Source organism: Muntiacus reevesi, chromosome 2 (genome assembly GCF_963930625.1).
Source record: "Muntiacus reevesi chromosome 2, mMunRee1.1, whole genome shotgun sequence".
Taxonomy (NCBI): domain Eukaryota; kingdom Metazoa; phylum Chordata; class Mammalia; order Artiodactyla; family Cervidae; genus Muntiacus; species Muntiacus reevesi.
The window spans coordinates 273,688,700-273,708,611 of record NC_089250.1 but is presented as its reverse complement, the minus strand read 5'-3'; the positions used below and the strand labels follow the sequence as shown (position 1 = coordinate 273,708,611).

Here is a 19,912-nt window from a genome sequence, read left to right as displayed (position 1 = left end):
TAAAAGATGATGCTATTAAAACGCTGTACTCAATATGCCAGCAAATTTGAAAAACTCAGCAGTGGCCACCAAACTGGAAAAGATCAGTTTTCATTCCAATCCCAAAAAAAGGCAATGCCAAAGAATGTTCAAACTACCACACAACTGCACTCATTTCACATGCTAGCAAAGTAATGCTCAAAATTCTCCAAGTCAGGCTTCAATAGTACATGAACTGAAAACTTCCAGATGTTCTAGCTGGATTGTGAAAAGGCAGAGGAACCAGAGATCAAATTCCCAACAACCGCTGGAACATAGAAAAAGCAACAGAATTCCAGAAAAACATCTACTTCTATTTTATTGACTACCCAAAGTCTTTGACTGTGTGGATCACATCAAACTGGAAAATTCTTAGAGATGTGCATACTAGACCACCATACCTGCCTCCTGAGAAACCTGTATGCAGGTCAAGAAGCAACAGTTAGAACAGGACACGGAACTAGGAACTGGTTCAATATTGGGAAAGGAGTACATCAAGGTTGCATGCTGTCAGCCTGCTTATTTAACTTATATGTGGAGTACATCACTTGAAATGCTGGGCTGGAAGAAGCACAAACTGGAAATAAGATTGCAGGGAGAAATATCAATAGCTTCAGATACAAAGATGACACCATCTTTATGACAGAAAGCAGGAGGAACTAAAGAGTCTCCTGATGATGGTGAAAGAAGAGAGTGAAAAAGTTGGCTTAAAACTCAACATTCAAAAAAAGGAAGATCATGGCATCCAGTCCCATCACTTCATGGCAAATAGATAGGGAAACAATAGAAACAGTGACTGACTTTATTTTCTTGGTTCCAAAATTACCGGAGATGGTGACTGCAGCCATGAAATTAAAAGAAGCTTGCTCCTTGGAAGAAAAGCTATGACAAACCTAGACAGCACTGCCCAAGGAGGTAAAAGATTTGCTCACTGAAAATTACTAAAGTTTGCTAAGAGAAATCCGAGGACATAAGTAAAGTAAATGATACTCTGTACTCATGAATTGGAAGACCTAACAGTTTTTCTATTTTATTTTTTTTTCTGTTTATAATTTTTTTTTAATTTATTTTTTTTATTAGTTGGAGGCTAATTACTTCACAACATTTCAGTGGGTTTTGTCATACATTGATATGAATCAGCCATAGAGTTACACGTATTCCCCATCCCGATCCCCCCTCCCACCTCCCTCTCCACCCGATTCCTCTGGGTCTTCCTAGTGCACCAGACCTGAGCACTTGTCTCATGCATCCCACCTGGGCTGGTGGACCTAATAGTTTTAAAATTACTTTATTACTGAAAATGTTAGATTCTAATGGTATCCCTGTCAAAATTTCAAAGGCAATTTTTGCTGTAAAAAAAAAAAAAAAAAATTACAATTCACAGGGAACCTCAAGGGACCCCAAACAGTCAAAATACTCTTGAAACAGAAGATGGAGGCTGTCCTTTTCAAAATTCAAAACATATTACAAAGTAATCAAGATGATGTTGTACTAGCATAAGCCCAGATACATAACCCACTGAAACAGATCAGAGTACCAGAAATAATTCAGTGAATGTGATATAAAATGTACAGACAAGGGTGCAAAGACTGCACAAAGGGTAAAGGACAATCCTGATAACAAATGATATAGAGCAAATCTATACAACCAAGCAAAAGAATGAAGATGGAACCTTACTTGTAACAAAGGTAAAATCTTCCGTATCACAGGATACAATCCACCAAGTACAGAGACAACCTCTGAGGAATGGAGGTGACGAAAGTGATTTAAAGAATTTCCAGTTGTCAGAGATTTTGATTGATTTTATAGGTCAAACTCAAAAACGGAATAAAACATTCCCTGGCAGTCTGGCGGTTAGGACACTGTGCTTTCAGTGTCATGGGCCTAGGTTCAAATCCTGGTTGGGGAACTAAGATACTACAAGCTGACATGGGGCGCAGTCAAAAAAAAGGAATCAATCTCCTTATACCACTGATGTCTGTTTCTGAACGTTCCCTTCCATTTGCAACCATTAAGATTTGAAGTCAATAGAGAACAAAATTATGGTTCCCAAGGGGGAAGAATGGGGAAGGGATAGTTAGGGAGTTTGGGATGGACATGCACACACTACTGTATTTAAAATAAATAACCAATAAGGTCCACCTGTATAGGACCTGTATAGGACCTGTATAGGACAGTCTGGATGGGAGGGGAGTTTGAGTGAGAATGGATACATGTGTATGTACGGCTGAGTCCCTTTTCCATCCACCTAAAACTATCACAACCTGTTAATCAGCTCTACTTCAATATAAAATAGCTAAAAAAAAAAAAAAAGAAAAAAAGATGAAGTCAACGACTGATTCATTTAGCTTCAAATGCCTTAGAAAAAGAACGAATTACCCCTCATTGGTCAGTTTTTCAGATTTTATCAGATATAATGCATATTAATGTTCAACTTCTTTACCCTGGTTCACAGAGCAGAGAGCGCATCCCAATGGGCCCTAAGCAATCCCTGCTGCCCAACAGCACTGAGACCCCATCTCCAACCCGTGGGTGAGAAGCCCTGCCCAGGATGGTGCCCAGGGGAGCCTCCTCACAAGGGCCAGGTCACCGGGTCACGGGGAGACGGGATCTAAGTGGAGACGACAGGCCCTGTGGGAAGGCTCCGGGTGAGTGTGCGTGTACAGGAGTCAGACAGGACACTCCAGAGTCAGACACGATTGGCGAGTCCAGAGAAGGGCATTTCAGGAAGGCAGTGTGAGAATCCACTGAGAATATGACCTTACCTGAGAAAGAGCCATGCCTGACTCCTCTTCTTTCCTCTTCCTCCTCTTCTATGCTCTTCCTTGGGTAAAGTAAGTCTTTGGAAGTCAACCTTGAAAGTCGTAAAACTGCTGTTAGAATCCATATCTTCTCTCTCTGTGCCCCAACCACACACACACAAAGAAGATCTCATCAAGTGGAAAAGAGTCTTTCTTTGGCTGCCACTGTCACAGGAGAGACCAGAGATCAATATGGGAGTTTTTCTACCCTTTCCTTCAAATCTCGCTCCCCTCCTGGTGAGGCCTCATGAAAACAGCAGCAGGGGCCACCTCAGCTAACACTCAGCTGTCCACCTCACACAATCCCTTTCAGGTCACAGTCCAGGCCCTGGTCCATCCCCACTCAGAGCACAGCCCCTACCCTGAGCCCAGATCTCAGCGCTCAGGAATGGGAGGATCGAGAGTACTGATGCTCAATGCTAGATGCACCTTGGCCCCTTAAACACTATTGAGATTGGACCCCACACTGACAATATGAAAAGAAATCTCTGGTCAGGGGGTATAAAACATGCATACCCAGAATTCTTCATCAATCTAAGGCAAGCCTGAGTTGACCAGCACCCCGTGGAGGCAAGTCTAGTCCACCCCTCACATTCTATTCTCCATCTTGACGGAGGCTAACAGATGCAGAACAAGTATGTACACATGAGGCATCCAGTGTGACTATTTGATAAAGTAATTTACACTTCTGTCAACTCACAACTAGCATTTTACTTCTGTGTGGCAAGAATACTGGTGTTATTCTCTCAACAAATATCAAGTATGTAGAAACACAGTATGATTAACCACAGTCAACATTAGATGTACATGTTGCAAATACTGACCTAAATTTTGTGATTTAATTTCCTCTGGATAGCTAGACAAGGGAATCTCTAAGTCATTTTCTGTAATAGCCATACCATTTACATTTCCACTAAGAGTACACAAGAGTTCCCTATTGTTTATTTGTGTGTGTGTGTGTGTGTGTGTGTGTGTGCGCACACGTGCGTGTGCATGTTTTGGGACAGGGTGGGAGAGGACAGGAGAGGAACTAGCACTAGCCTGGCAGCAAAAAAGTAGCAGCTACACCTTCCCAAGGATGTCCCTCTGTACTACCGTTCACTTGGTGTTGCCAGTCCTCTTGATTCCTGGAACAATCTCTCCCTACATTGAAGAACGTAATGGCCCCTTCTCAAGTTCTGTCCACGGAACATACCTAGCAAAACCCCCTTAATGAAAACTCTCTGCCATTTGAAGCTTAGTACTCATCATTTCCTTCCCTTTTGGACTCAGATGAACTTACAAACTCTCATGGGGTCCAACATAGTCTCTATAAAACCCATAATGATCCACTTATCCTGCTATAAAAAACCACACACACAAAAAAAATCCCAAACTAATAAATCATGCCAGAGAGAAAAGTACATATGAAGACATACAAAGATCCACTGGATGCAAAACACCATGTTTTCATTCACTGTATCCTCAACCCAAAGATTGTCATCTTTGAAAACTACGTATAAAAGATGTTTTCAGCAGTGCACAAGCCCCAGCGAGACCCAAACATCTCCCAAGGAAACACCCCAAGTCCCCCTGTTGTAGCTTTCACAGTGCAACTGAACATTTTTTTATTTGCGACACAAAATACTGAAGAGTACTAAAGGTAAACAACAAAATGACGTCTGAAACTTTTCTTATATTACTCTAAAAACTGTAGAAAGATTCCTTTCTCTGTCTCTTTTCCCCTGGAGCAGGAAGGATTTATTTCTTGCAAGAAGTAATGGAGATCTTTCTCAAAGCAGTGTCCCTGCACAACGATCCTTGACCTCCCCAAACACCCAACACAAGTCACCTGTGGAGTGGATGCTGAAAGGCACCCTTCAGCTCCATCTCCTGAGCACAAGGCACCCATCCTCCTGTACCCAAGGGTCCCTGTGTGCTCAGTTTAGGCCATACTTCTAACATTGGAGGAAAATAATTTTCTGTGCCTGAAACAACTGCCTTCATGGAAGCCAAAACATGCAAGCAACCCAAATGTCCATTAACAGAGGAATGGATAAAGAGTATGTAGTACTTATATATAATGAAACACTACTCAGACATTAAACAGAACGGAAAAAAATGTCATTTGCAGCAACACAGAGGGACCCAGAAATTGCCATATTGACTGAAGTTAAGTAAGAGAAGGAGAAATATCTTATGACATCCCTTAGATGTGGAATCTAAAAAGAAATTATACAAATGAACTTACAAAACAGAAAGAGACCCACAGACTTGGAGAATGATTGTGGCAGGGTTGGGGGGGGGGGGATAAATGGGCAGTTTGGGATGGACATGTACTCACTGCTATATTTTAAGTGGATAGCCAACAAGGACCTACTGTATAGCACATGGAACTCAACGTTATATGGCAGCCTGGATGGGAGGGGAGTTTGGGAGAGAATGGATACATGCATATGTATGCCTGAGTCCCCTCACAGGTCTCCTGAAACTATCACAACATTGTCAATCAGCTATATCCCTATACAAAACTAAAACTTAAAAAAAGAAACCCACAAATTTACATTTAATGCTGAGAAATATTTCTACTACGGTCACTTCTACTCAGAGCCTGTGTTCCTGTCTCCAAGCCAGCAATTTTGTTTTTGATTCTGGGAAGACAGGGACCCATATAGACTTCTACAAAAACTAGATACTCTCTCCAAAAAGAACTGCCACACAGAGACACATACCCAGTTTGGCCAATCACTTCAGGGTCAGCGTTGCTCTGACTGAGTTTCTCGTCTAGTCTCTCATCTGCATGTTATAAGCAGGCTCCCTGAGGTCCAGAAGGGAGACTCTTTTTTAAAAAGTCTTGGTGGAGTGAACAGAATAGGGGTGTTTCCCAAATGAGATCCTGCAAGTTCAGGGGGCAGAGTTTGTCCTTATTGCCTGCCCAATTTAAAATACCATCTATCAGATACCTGATCAAAGGAAGCTTCTTTCAAGGTCTAATCACAGAGACACCAAACAGGTGATTCTTCTTTTCCAGAAAAATCAAAGTAAAGTAATTTAAACAGTCGCAGAAGCACAGCTGCTGGTGCAGAAAACATTGTAAGGGTTTAGCGTAGAAATAAGTTCTGAGCAAACTTTTTCATCATGAACAGAGGCATAAAAGAGGCAAAAAATATATAAAGAATTCAAATCCCTTATATAAACTGGCATAGTATCTGCATATAACCTACACACACCTTCCCATATGCTGTAAATCTTCTCGAGGTTACTTATAATACCAAATAAAATGTGAATGCTATGTAAAAAAAAAAAATTAGATTAACTGGTTAAACCAGGTTTTGACCGTTAATATAAAAGACATTTCTACCAAGTACTCATCAAAAGAACCTAAACGTATTTACTAGTTATGAAAGCACTTTTCCAATATATTAAGATAAGGCAGGGAAAGCCCTTTGGTGTCAAGAAAATCTGAATCAATAAAAGGAAATAATCTTGCTGTCAACACTTTTAAAAAATTGAGAATATATCATATTTAGAAAAGAACCACATGAATAGAATACATAATGCCCCCAAACTTATTTCACAACTTAGTAATTACTTGTAGGGACTCAGACATTTAATGCACTAGTATATATGTAAAGTTAACAACAAAAGAACCGTAAAGGAAACAGAGAAAAAAGTAAATCCATTACAGAAAAACACTTTCAATGTTTCTTCAAAGATGTTCTATGTGGGGACAGAACCAGTCCTTTCTTGCCCCACTAGTGCCCCCTCCATCCCATGCCAGGAAATGGAAGGGGGTGAGCCACACCTTTCTGAGTCAAGTCAAGCTCCTTGGCTCAATAGGGACTGCAAAGGGACGTTATCTTGTCATACAAACAATTACAAAATGTACAAACCTTCCAGCTTGGCGATATGAATCTTCATCTGTATAATTTAAGCAAACAAAATAGAAAGCTATTAGATTCTAAAGCCAGAAAACAGTGCATCATAACTTTGTCCAAATCCAGTTAACTCACCCCTCCCACCTGGACACAGGTTTCCCTCTCCTGAACTATTTTTTTTTTACCTGCACTATTATGCATTTCCATTTAATTGTCTATTTCCATTTCCCCCCTCCCTCCCGTTTCTCCGTTTCTGTCTCTTTTTTAATCTTTTCTATTCTGCTGGTGCCCCTGCTGGTCTATTTCTCTCTGCTGTCCTGCCACGCTCTGCAACTTGTTTCTCCTCTTGTTGCTCTTTCCCCCCATATCTTTACATTTCTGCTTTTCTTCCCCCAGCTCAACGCCCTCTCTGCCCTCCGGTTGCAAACTTTTGCCTCTTAGTCCCCTCCCCACTCTCAGGCACCCCACGTGGCTATGCTTCCTTTCTGCTCCGCTAGTCACACGCTGTCATCTGTTCCTCTCTCAGGACCACGAGGTCTGAAGGCCACGGCTCCACCTTTTATCCTCTCGCAGAATCTCTGTGAAGTGCCTCACCGCTGTTGCTCCCCTTACTACCAGTGATCGAGTACCCCCTCTCCCCATGTTGCTGCCCAATCCCTGGAGATCTGGCTTTTTAAATTTCTCTATTTTATTCACCTGCTATTTTCAAGGCTAAATCTATTTCATCTTACGGTCTCTTTACAAGACCCTCAGCCATCTTCTGTCTCCATCCGTTTTCCCTTATTCTTTCCACCTCATCAGTTTTTCTCTCTCAGGTTTCTTCTCTGCGGCTGCCGATCCCATCGCCCGCTTATTTATGGCAAAGGAGACGCAGTAAGACGGCGGCCTACGGAAGACACCGTTTTCCAACCGAGGGAAGAATTGGGGGCTGAAGAACATTGGCCGGGGTCACCGGCCCCTACGCGGGGTGAGGGGACAGGCTGACAGGGAGGGGAGGCCCGCGGGGCGGAAGGACCTGCCTGAGGAGACGCGAGGACAGAAGGGGCCGGGAGGGACCGGGTCTCGGGAGCGGGGTGGGCTCTCCAGAATCCTAGGGCTGGGGAGAGGACGCGGCCTCCAGGGGCCGAGGGGGCGAGGCTGAGGGGCGCGAATCCACTTCGCGAAAGAGGGCTTTACATGAGGCGGGGGGGGGGGGGGGGGGGGCAAAGATAGGAAAGGGTTTTAAGCACGAAAATGTGCTTAAGGCGGTGTCTACTGAGATCAGAGGCGGAAAACGCAAGGGCAGGGACCAGCCTCTGAGATTTCAACCCAGTGGAAAATACACCCAACCCCTAACAGCGACGTCTAGATAGACTGGGGGCGGAGAGGCGGGTGCTGGGATTTAGGCCCGTGCCGACCCCCATGTCGTGAGGATGGTTAGAAGGGGGAAGGGGGCCACCGCACAGTTACAATACCGACGAGCAACTTACTCAGCGGGGTGACCTTCTCTCCGCGTAGTCCGCTTCCGGTTCCGTAAGGAACGGCACCAGAGGGGCCAGAGGGGCACTTCCGGGGGCGGGGCCTTGGCCTGGCGCTAGGAGCCTGGAGAGACCCCCGGTCCCCGCAGGGAGTGCTGGGAGGCAAGGTAGGCGCGGAGCAGGGGGCGGGGAGTGGGAGGTTGATCCTATTAATTTGAAATGCTTTTTTAAATGTATTGCCCACGTTGAGGGTGGGGGGACCGGTGCTGGGTGCTCCTAGCTGCCTGGGCACTTCTCTAACTGCAGTGAGCGGGGGTTACTCTTGTGTGTGGGCTTCTCACTGCGGTGGCGTCTCTTGCCAAGAGCACAGGCTCTGGGGCACACAGGTTCAGTAGTTGCAGCTCCCTGGCTCCAGAGCACGGGCAGTAGTTCTGGCCCACGGACTTCGTTGTCCCAAGGCACGTGGGATCTTCCCCGACCAGGGATGAACCCATGTCTCCCGCAGTGGCCGGAGGATTCTTTACCACTGAGCCACCAGGGAAGGCCCACTGTCACAGTTTGAAGGTGAAAGCTGGGCCAGTTGCCTGGCCCAGTTATACTGAAACGTAGATGTCTCCTAACAAGTTGAAAACGGTTACAGTAAAAAGTTGTTTTTGCCAGCAGTTTGCTTACCTGTCCAATTGACTGTGTAGGAGATAAAAGGTTCCAGGTAAACTTTTTAAATCTTTCCCCAACTCGTTGACAACAGGAAACCTTGCATGTTTGATAAATTATATATAGTTTATAAATATCTAGATATTCCCAAATAAGATAAAAGAGTGAAATACTACTAAAAATAGTATTTTGCCTTACAACTCTATATAACCATTTGTTTTTGTCTTTGAAATCTTTGGGATTTGAACAGTAAACTACACAGAGAACAACACAGCATTTTCCCCCACTTTTCACCAGATCTTACTCCCTTCCTGGTGAAGCCCTCACATACACAACAGCAGTGGGCACCTCAGAAGACCCGACAATCCCCTTCAGGTCACAGACCAGGCCCTGGTCCATCCCCACTCAGAGAAGAACGCCTCCTCTCAGCCCAGATATCAGCCTTCAGGAATAGGAGGACTCAAGAGTCCTGAAGCTCAAGGAAGGATTCAGATTAGAATCACCTGGGGAATCTTAAATATAATTAACGTTGGGTCTCACCCCATTTATTTGAGAGGGACTCTGGTCAGGGCACAAAAATGTATTTACAAAGTGCTTCTTTGATCTAATGTGAAGACTGGGTTGAACATGAAGGATGAATGAATGGATAGTGAAAATGTGGTGTGTGTATATATATATATATAATGGAATATCACTCAAGCATAAAATCTTTTTTTTTTTTTTTGGCTGCACTGTACAGGTTGTGGCATTTTAGTTCCCTGACCAGGGTTGAACACAGACCCTGGCAGTACAAGCACTGAGTATCAGCTACTGGACTGCCAGGGAACTCCCTAAAATAAAGAAATATTTCCATTTGCAACAACATGGAAGGTACTAAGCTAAATGAACAAAAAGTCAAAGACAAATACCACATGGTTTTACTTATCTATAGAATCTAAAAGAGAAAAAAATGCAAAATACAGTGAAAACAGACACACAGAAAAAATATGTGATTTCCAGAATGGGGTAGAGAAGTGAATTATATGAAGGAGTTTAAAATGGGCACATTGACAATTATGCAATAAGTCAGTCAGGATGATGTATAATATATGGCATAAAGAATAGGGTCAATAATATGGTAAGAATTTTGTTTGGGCACAGATGGCTACTAGACTCACTGTGGTGGTCACTTCACAATGTATGCAAAAACTAAACATTAAATATCACACCTGAAACAAAAATTGTACAGCAATGTTTCAACTAAAATTAAAAAGATGCTCCGCTGTGGAGAGACACCATACAAAACTAATTAATACAGATGGCAAGGCCCATAACCAGGGCCGTCACCTCACTTGATATCAGAATAAACACTTTTGAGGAAAACCACACAAATGCATGACAAAGCTGATATAGAAACCATACAAGAACGTCAAGACTTCGCAGCAATTACTCAGGATACTCCACAAGGAATTCACACTAGACAGAGACATGACAAATGTAAATGGGGAGATAAATCTTCAAACAATCCTCTCAATGGGCTTACAAAGAAGAAAACTTACAGTGGGAGGAAACTCAGTCTATTAGATTTGAAATAACCAATCTCAGATGTTAAATTCCACAGACAATTAAAGATAAAATTCTTTAAAATTCATGAGTTGATACCTGTCAAAGGATCAGATATCTGTGGAAAGATCTAATTATCTGCAGATGGTACATTGTTTATTCAATTATCTGAGGTCTCATGAAAAGGGTCCATTGTTTTTAATAACCTACAACCTGAAGTTTGAAATCTGTTGATGTTATTGTTCCATTATCTGCCTTTCATTTGTCAGCATGATAGTCTCAGGGAAAAGACGGGTAAGATGAAACCCCACCTACTGCATTAGGTGGGGTTTTTTCATATCCATGAGACCAGGAAAAACTAGGACACTGATTTTAAGAAGCAAGATGGTATAAATTTGAGAGCATGGGGACGGCCAGAGTAGAGATGTAAAAATATTATCTAAAATATGCTTTGGGGACCTCCTGATGTGCTTCCCTGGCTCAAATGGTAAAGAATCTACCTGTAATGTGGGAGACCTGGGTTTGATCCATGGGTTGGGAAGATCCCCTGGAGAAGGGAATGGCAGCCCACTCCAGTATTCTTGCCTGGAGAATCCCATGGACAGAGGAGCCTGGTGGGCTGCAATCCATGGGGTCGCAAAGATTCGGATACGACTGAGCGACTAACACACAACACATACGCTTGGTGGTACAGTGGCTAAGACTCCACCCTTAGTGCAGGGGGCCAGAGTTCGATCACTGGTCAGGGCACTAGATCCTAAATGCCACAACTAAAAGATCACATGTGCTAAAACTTAAGACCCAATGCAGACAAATTAATTTAAAAACAAAATATCATGTTTTTGGTGGCCACAACACCTTCTCTAGATGTGTTGTTATGAATGAGGACCATCATTGATGATTATATGAAAGATTATTCTAACAGATGGTCAAGAAATAGAGTAGAACTGGCCACTGTGAAAGTGAGGTTTTCATAAGTGTTTCATGATGGGCTACATGTGGAAGAAAAAAAAAAAGCAGGAGAACAATGGATTTTTGTTGTTGTTTGGTTGTTTTTTAGCCACACCTCATGGAATGTGGGATCTTAATTCCCTGACCAGGAACTGAGCCTGTACTACTGGCATTCGAAGGCACAGTCTTAACCACTGGACCACAGGAGAAGATCCTCTCTCCATTTTAAAAGGGAAGAGCTGTTATCTACCACGGTGGTGGTGATGGTGGTTTAGCCGTTAAGTCGTGTCCTACTCCTGTGACCCCACGGACTGAGGCCCACCAGGCTCCTTTGTCCATGGGATTTCCCAGGCAAGAACTAGAGTGAGTTGCCATTTCCTTCTCCAGGAATCTTTCCGACCCAGGGATTGAACTCGCATCTCCTGCATTGGCAGTGGATTCTTTACCACTGAGCCACCAAGGAAGCCCTTTGTTGTCTACCATAGATTATGGAAAGTTAGTTTTATTTCAAAACACTGCAGACAGAGACTTACTGAAGCTAATTCAATGAAAAGAACAAGAGTAGAGAGTGCTTGACAGGGACTCAAATATGCACACTGTTTTTGCATTTTGATACTATTTTGTTTTGAATGTATCACTTTTCATATCTAAATTAATGAAGGATTGAAACTTCCCTGGTGGTCCAGTGGCTAAGACACTACATTCTCAATGCAGGTGGCCCAGGTTCAATCTCTGGTCAGGGAACTAGGCCCCACAAGCCACAACTAAGACCCACCAGAGCCAAATAAATAAATAAAACTAAGTATTAAAATAATTAATACCTACCTGCAATGCATGAGACTCAGTTCTCCTGTGTTTCCTGCATTGGCAGGCAAATTCTTTGCCACTGAAACACCTGGGAAGCCCCAGAGCAGTTACATTACTATATAATTAATATGAGTCTAATCTTAAAATATATTTGGAAGTGATGTTGGAATATTTCCCAATTACAAGCCTCCTGTATATTTCTCACATTCAGGTAGGATGACATGGTTAAAAAGCATTTCAAAATGGATTCTTTGATTCCCTACCCTGATACTGGAATCAGAATTACTATATCAAAATTGGCAGTCCAGTGGTTAGGAATTGGCACTTAACTGCTGAGAGTGCAGGTTCAATCCCAGGTCAGGGAACTAGGATCCTGAAAGCCACATAGCATAGTACAACACCCCCCCCCCCAAAAAAAAATATGGTGTATTATTTAAGTGTATTTAGAATCAGATAGAGCAGAAAGGAAATAAATCTATGACTTAGAAAACATAAGGGCTCTAAAAAGTTTTGCTTGGCATTTCAAACATGAAGCAGAGTCACCACATGCTATGTGGAATATTATACTCTCAGGATAAAGGACAAAGTCTTTTGATATAATTGCTTCCTAACAGTTTCCCCCCTTTGTTTTTCTTTGTTCAAGAGAGAAATATGAAATTAGAAATTTCACATCTATTATTAAAATTATGGTGGCCATTTAATGCAAATGGCTAATAATATCAGAAAGTACTGACTAGGATTATTGTTTCATGAAAATGAGACAAAATCTAAAATCAAAAAGTGTTTTGCCTCTCACCCTTCACTATTCTTGGTCATTCAATGGACTCATCACATCCCACATGGCATCTTCTGGAGCTTCCTGTTTGGTGAGAATGATAAACCTACTTCTTTCAGTTACTATTTGCCAAGTGGCCCCTCACCCAGGAATAAAAACTATCCTACCGGAGAAACAGATTTACTATTTTGTAATGGGTGTAGAATGGAGCATTACTCAAGGAATCCTACATTGAAAATGTGTATTAGAGCAGGGGAAGGAGAGAGTGGAACATATACATTAACACGAGTGAAACAGACAGCTAATGGGAAGTTGCTAATAACATGGGGAGCTCAAACCCAGTGCTCTGTGACAACTTAGGGGGTGGGATGGGGTAGGAGGTAGGAGGGAGGTTCAACAAGGAGGGGACATATGTAAGCTTATGGCCGATTCACACTGTTGCATGGGAGAAACCAACACACCATTGTAAAGCAATTATCCTCCAAATAAAAATAAATTTTTAAAAAAGTGTGGATTAAAAAGCTTCATGAAGACATTTCTTCACTGATGAGCTAGATCTGTTTAGCACATGTTGGAGAAAATTCACAATGTGTGAATAAATCATATTGTGAGAATTTATGACAAACATTCAAAATGCCTGGGTGTAAAGTAACAGAGTAAAGAATTTGGTGCCACAAATACAATATGATTACATGCTTATTAGACCATTTGACTTACTGCTCTATGAGCCTACCTATTACAGAACCCTTTGCACTGATGAAATGCATTCACACACCTGTCAGTTAAGAATGGTTTCAATCACTGGATATCTAGCAGGAAACAAAATCAATACCCTGCCTTCAAGGAGCATATTCTATAGGGGAAAGTCACCAATAATTCAATCATATATGATGGTGTTAAGTACTATTAAGGTGTACATGTACAAAGATGGAGTGACAGGGTGCCCTAAATTAAATAATGTGTTCAGAAAATGCTCATAGAACAAGAAGACGTCTGAATAAAAGCATTCATTAATTCAAAGTGTGTGCCATACAAATACAAATGGGGACCCATGAAACAAAGGATCTAAGTAGCTTCTGGCATCCTGGAACATAGGGCTTTGGCTCATTTTCCATTTCTGACTTCCAGAACCATAAGAGAATAAACTTGTGTTCCTTCAAGTCTCTCAGTTTGTGATAACTTAGCAGTAGAAACAGGAAATTTAAGGAAATAAAGCACAGAGAATCAAAAGAATCTATACAAATTTCTAGAAAAAAGTATAATTTGCAAGGTCAGGACATAACGTGCAAAAATCTATTGTAATTTTATATCCATGTAATTTACAAATGGAAATTGAAATTAAATATAGAATACGATGTTTGCTCAAAAAGAAGAAAAATGTGTAAATCTAACAAAATATTTTTATGCTTAAAACCTACAATGGGGAGGAACGAAATCAAAGACAATCTTCTATTTAGGTCATCTGAGAGAAACATATGATATTCACTGAACTATTAATAAAACATACCAGATTAATTGACTGGAAGACACAACATAGAAGTGGTATCAAAATATCCCAAATTGACATACAGGTTTAATGCATTTTCCATCAAGATTTTTGTAGATTCAAACAAGATTATTCTAAAAATAACAGGGAGAGGTGAAAGAACTAGAAGGGCTAAAACACCTGAAAAATATTGAAGTGGTTGGAATCGCCCCACATGATCTCAAGATTTCTAATACAGTGACAGGAATCAAGACTGTGTGGGATTTGTGGAATGACAGACGCAAAGACCAATGGAACAGAATGAGGAGACAAGAAATAGCCCTCCATCACTACAGTTTTTCCCAGATGGCACAGGGGTAAAGAATCCACCCGCCAATGCAGGAGACCCAAGAGACGCAGTTTCAATCCCTGGGTGGGGAAGATGCCCTGGAGGAGGAAATGGCAACCCACTCCAGTAGTCTTGCCTGGGAAATCCCATGGACAGATGAGCCTGGTGGGCTACAGTCAATGGGGTCACAAAGAGCTGGACACGACTGAGGACACCACACCATACATTAACCCTTGAATAGCACAGGTTTCAGCTGTGTAGATTCAATTACATGGGCATTTTTCCTAATAAACACAACTACAGGATCTGAGGTCGGTTGAATCCGAGGGTGCAGAATCACAGATATAGCAGGATAGCATTAAATTATACATGAATTTAGAACTGCTCAGGAGACTAAACCCTAACTCCCTGCCTTGTTCAAGGGTCAAGTGTACTTCGAATTACTTTTTGACAAAGGTACCCAGGCAACTCAATGAAGGCAGGCCTGTCCCACACATGTGCTCGTCAATGAAATATTCATAGTACAAAAGAAAATTTCTCCATTTAAACTTTACATCTGTCAAACATCGGCAAAAAGTTAACCAATGCTTTAAAACAAATTATGGAACTTTACACTGTAAGAGATTTAGGAAAAATGCTATAGAACAAAAACTTCAGAATCCGGAACTTGATGCAGAGTCCTTAGACATGTCACAAGCACGTGACCCAGGGAGAAAATACCGGGGAGAATATACAAAAACCTTAAAGTGAGAAGGGTTTTTGCCTTCAACCTTCAGCCTTCTCAGTCATAGAGCAGTCATGTTACTATAAGGGGAGGATTAAGTACTCATGGAGGTTGAAGAGGCAGAGGACCCCATCACACCCCACGTGGCGGCCTCTGGACTTCCTGTTAGATGAGAATGATAAACCTCCTACTACTTTCAGTCTCTGTTCTCCAGGTGGTCCGTCACTCACAAATAAAAACTGTCCTACCTGAGCAGTAAGATTATTATTTCACATTCATGGCATTTGTGAGATAATCTCACAAATGAGATTATTTGTGAGAATGAGTTAATTAATAAATTAATTAATGAGTTAACTAATAAATTCCTCCTCTTAAGGCCTGACCACAATAAAATACATTTATCTGGTTTCTATCCAGAATGAATTTTCTAGTGAAGCCTAAGATGTGGCTACCTTCTAAAAGCCTTGTCGTACCACTGTATTATTAGTCTCTCACCAGGATGGGTCACCTGATGGTAACTTGGACTTGACACTGAAGGATTTGCCACGCTCATTATATTTGAAAGGCTTCTCTCCAGTATAAGGTATCTGGCAGATCTCAAGGTATGAACTTGGACTGAAGACTTTGAGACACTTAGTACATTTGTAAGGTTTCTCTCCACTATAGCTTATCTGATAGAAAATGAGGCTTGCAGGCACAAAATCTTTGGCATATTCATGACATCTGCTTAGCTGCTCCCTGTCATGAAATCTCCAGTGAATTGTACACTGTAAGTTTTGAATGAAGACTTCCCACATATGTCACACACACATAGCTTCTTTCATGTATAAATTATCTGAAACTTAGTGAAGGTTGAGAACTTAGTAAAGGCATTTCAAGTTCGTTACAGCTGAAAGCCTTCTCTACGTTATGTATTCTCTGATGAACTGCAAAAAGTGAATTTCGACTAAAGACCTCCCCACACTCATGACATTTGTAAGGTTTCTCTCCCGTGTGAATTCTCTGATGCTTTCCAAGGTTTGGCTTTTGAGAAAACAACCTGCCACACTCATTACATTTGAATGGCTTCTCTCCAGTATGAATTCTCTGATGACTTTCAAGATTTGAATTTCGACTGAAGACCTTCCCACACTCATTACATTTGTAAGACTTTTCTTCAATATGAACTCTCTGATGCTTTGTAAGGTATGCTCTTTGATTAAAAAATTTGCCACACTCATTACATTTGTAAGGTTTTTCACCAGTATGAATTCTCTGATGACTTACAAGATTTGAATTTTGACTGAAGACCTTGCCACACACATTACAGTTATAAGGTTTCTCTCCAGTATGAATTCTTTGATGGCTTGCAAGATTTGAATACTGATTAAAGACCTTGCCGCACTCATCACATTTGTAAGGTTTCTCCCCAGTATGAATTCTCTGATGTCTTCCAAGATGTGAATTTTGACGGAAGACCTTACCACACTCATTACATTTGTAAGGTTTCTCTCCATTGTGAATTCTCCGATGAATTCTAAGGCATGAATTCTGACTGAAGACTTTGCCACATACATCACACTTACATAATTTCATGCCTGTATGGATTACCTCATGTGTGGAGAGGTGAGAGCCACGATTAAAGGTTTTGCCACACTCATTGCATCGGTAAGGTCTCTCTCCGGTATGAATTCTTTGATGACGTTTAAGAGAGGAATTTTGACTACAGACTTTGCTACATACATCACATTTATACACTTTCTCTCCTGTATGCCTTATCTGATGTCTACGGAGGGAGGAGCCGTGATTAAAGGTTTTACCACACTCATCACATTTGTAAATTTTCGCACGAGTGTGAGTTGTCCAATGACTTACAAGGTGTGACTTCAGACGAAAAACATTGCCACATATACCACATTTATATAACTTCTCTCCTGTATGGATTAGAAGGTGTCTACTGAGGGAGGAGCCATAGTTGAAGCATTTGCCACATTCATGACATTTGTAAATATTTTTCTTAAATATATGCAGTTCATCCTGAAAGTTTAACACAAGTCTATTTTTAATAGGCTTCTTTCCTGCATCCCACTTACCTTGTCGATCTCTTCTGTGAGTTACATTTTCCTTATACATTACAGGCATTCCTCTGTAATTTCTTTCATCATTCTTCCACTGACACCCAAAGTCATCTTCCTGGATTTCCGTGAAGCAAAAATATTTCATTTCAGGGATTTTTTGTCTTTCCAATGTCACTGTTTGGAATGCATCTCCTGTGTCACTGCTTGATGTTGGTTGTAATTTCTTGACCACATGTATATGAGAGATATCTACAAGATATAAAGAACCATAAAGTGTATTACTCATTACAACTCATGAATAAAAGTGTAATGTTGAATATATGACATTAAACCAAAAGTAGAGAACTGCCTGGCAGTCCAGTGGTTAGGGCTCTGTGCTTCCACTGCAAGGGAGATGGGTTCAATCCCCAGTCAGGGAACTAAGATGTCGCACAGCATAGTCAAAATAAAATAAAACAAACCAAAAGTACTATTTATGCCCAATAAGGTTATGAAACTTCCGAATCATGACCTTAAAAATTTTAGGAACACTAAAGGAATAGGACTCTTTACTAAAGAAAGAGTGATTACATGTAAGGTGAGAGTGTGAGATGGTTGGATATCATCACCGATTCAATGGACATGAACTTGGGCAAACTCCAAGAGATAGTGAGGGACAGGAAGGTCTGGCATGCTGCAGTTCATAGGGTCGCAAAGAGTCAGGGTACAACTTAGAGACGGAACAATAACAACAACAACAGCTGACTTCTAACACCCCGTGACAAAAACATTCACACAAGACCAATGTAGCTTAACTCTCAAAGAAAGAATATTTTGTCACTATGACACCAAAGCATATACCAATTATGCTTTGGTATATTTGGAGACCAATGGTCTCGCTAATAAGGAGACAAAAAATATTATACTGTACATATATTCTGTATTCTATGGCATACAAATAAATGCTAAATACCACACAATCCACTGTAATGTACATAATCCAAAACAAACCTATCTAATGAATAAATAACTGGTCGTATGGAATTACAAAACACAGCATATAAAAATGGAAGAATTTTTTTTTCCATTTATTTTTATTAGTTGGAGACTGAAGGTGAGGGTGGGATGTTTCAAGAGAACAGCATCGAAACATGTATATTATCAAGGGTGAAACAGATCACCAGCCCAGGTTGGATGCATGAGACAAGTGCTCGGGGCTGGTGCACTGGGAAGACCCAGAAGGATCAGGTGGAGAGGGAGGTGGGAGGGGGGATCGGGATGGGGAATACATGTAAATCCATGGCTTGTTCATGTCAATGTATGGCAAAAACCACTACAAAAATGGAAGAATTTGTTAACACAATTTTTCACAAAAAATTTTTCTGAATATCTGCTGTAGAGCTATGTATCCATAAAGAATATGCATTTTACAACATTAACAAATGGTACATGTCAGTTGTTCTCTATAATAAAAGTTGAAAAACCATCATACATTAACTACAATTAAGAATTAACCAATAAAATATTCTAGAGTTATGTACCTAACAGCAAATAAATAAAGTCATTCCCAGCCTTTACAGAACACTTAAAATTCTCCAGTTCATTGGCTCTAAAAAGGTATGGAATAAACAGCAATTTGTAAATTTATCAACTAGGGTCAGACACAGTGCTGATTAGCACAAACTGGAGATGAAAAGCATACAAGATGTGATGTAAAATGGTATTATAATAAACATGACAGAATATTAATATAATTATTTATAAAAAGTAACTTTTCAGGCTTCCCTGATGGCTCAGTGGTGAACAATCCACCTGCAGATGCAGATGTGGGTTTCACCCCTGATCCAGAGGATCCCACATTCTTCAGAGCAACTTGTCCATGTGCCACATCTATTGAACCTGTGCTCGAGAGCCTGGAAGCTGCAACTACCGAAGCTTGCACGTCCTAGAGCCCTGCTCCACAACAGGAGAAGCCACAACATGAGAAGGCCACACACAGCCGCTAGAGAGTGGCCCCTGCCCTCCACAACTAGAGAAAAAGCACACGAAGCAATGAACATCCAGCACAGCCAAAAGTAAATACATAATTTTTTTTTAAAAAAGCAACTTTTCAATCATGATCATAAAACATGCAAAAGTGTAAGACATCAAAGAGCACTAATTTGTTTCAAAAGGCTTGTTTTTAAAGGTTTAAAAGGCATGAGCTAAATCAACACAAGTTTTCTAATCACAGGTTTGACTCACAGATTTCTATGCATGACCACAATTGATACAGGAAGTACTGAGAGACACAGGATTTGAACCGGAACTTCCAAATAATAACAACATATTCTAAAGCATGACTGCTCACCCCAGCAGTACAGATTACAAAATATTAAAACAAATATCAGGAGTTTAAAAAGAATATTCCAAGGGAGACACAAAATAAGTCAGTCATTGTAACTAATAATGTTATTTAGTCACCCTTCCTGAAAAT

The 19,912-nt window shown here is 41.1% G+C and overlaps 1 pseudogene; it reads right to left on the bottom strand.

Annotated features, from left to right (window-relative positions):
• The window catches only part of LOC136157619 (zinc finger protein 665-like), a 39,645-nt pseudogene that overhangs the window by 12,762 nt on the left and 6,971 nt on the right, over positions 1-19,912 (bottom strand).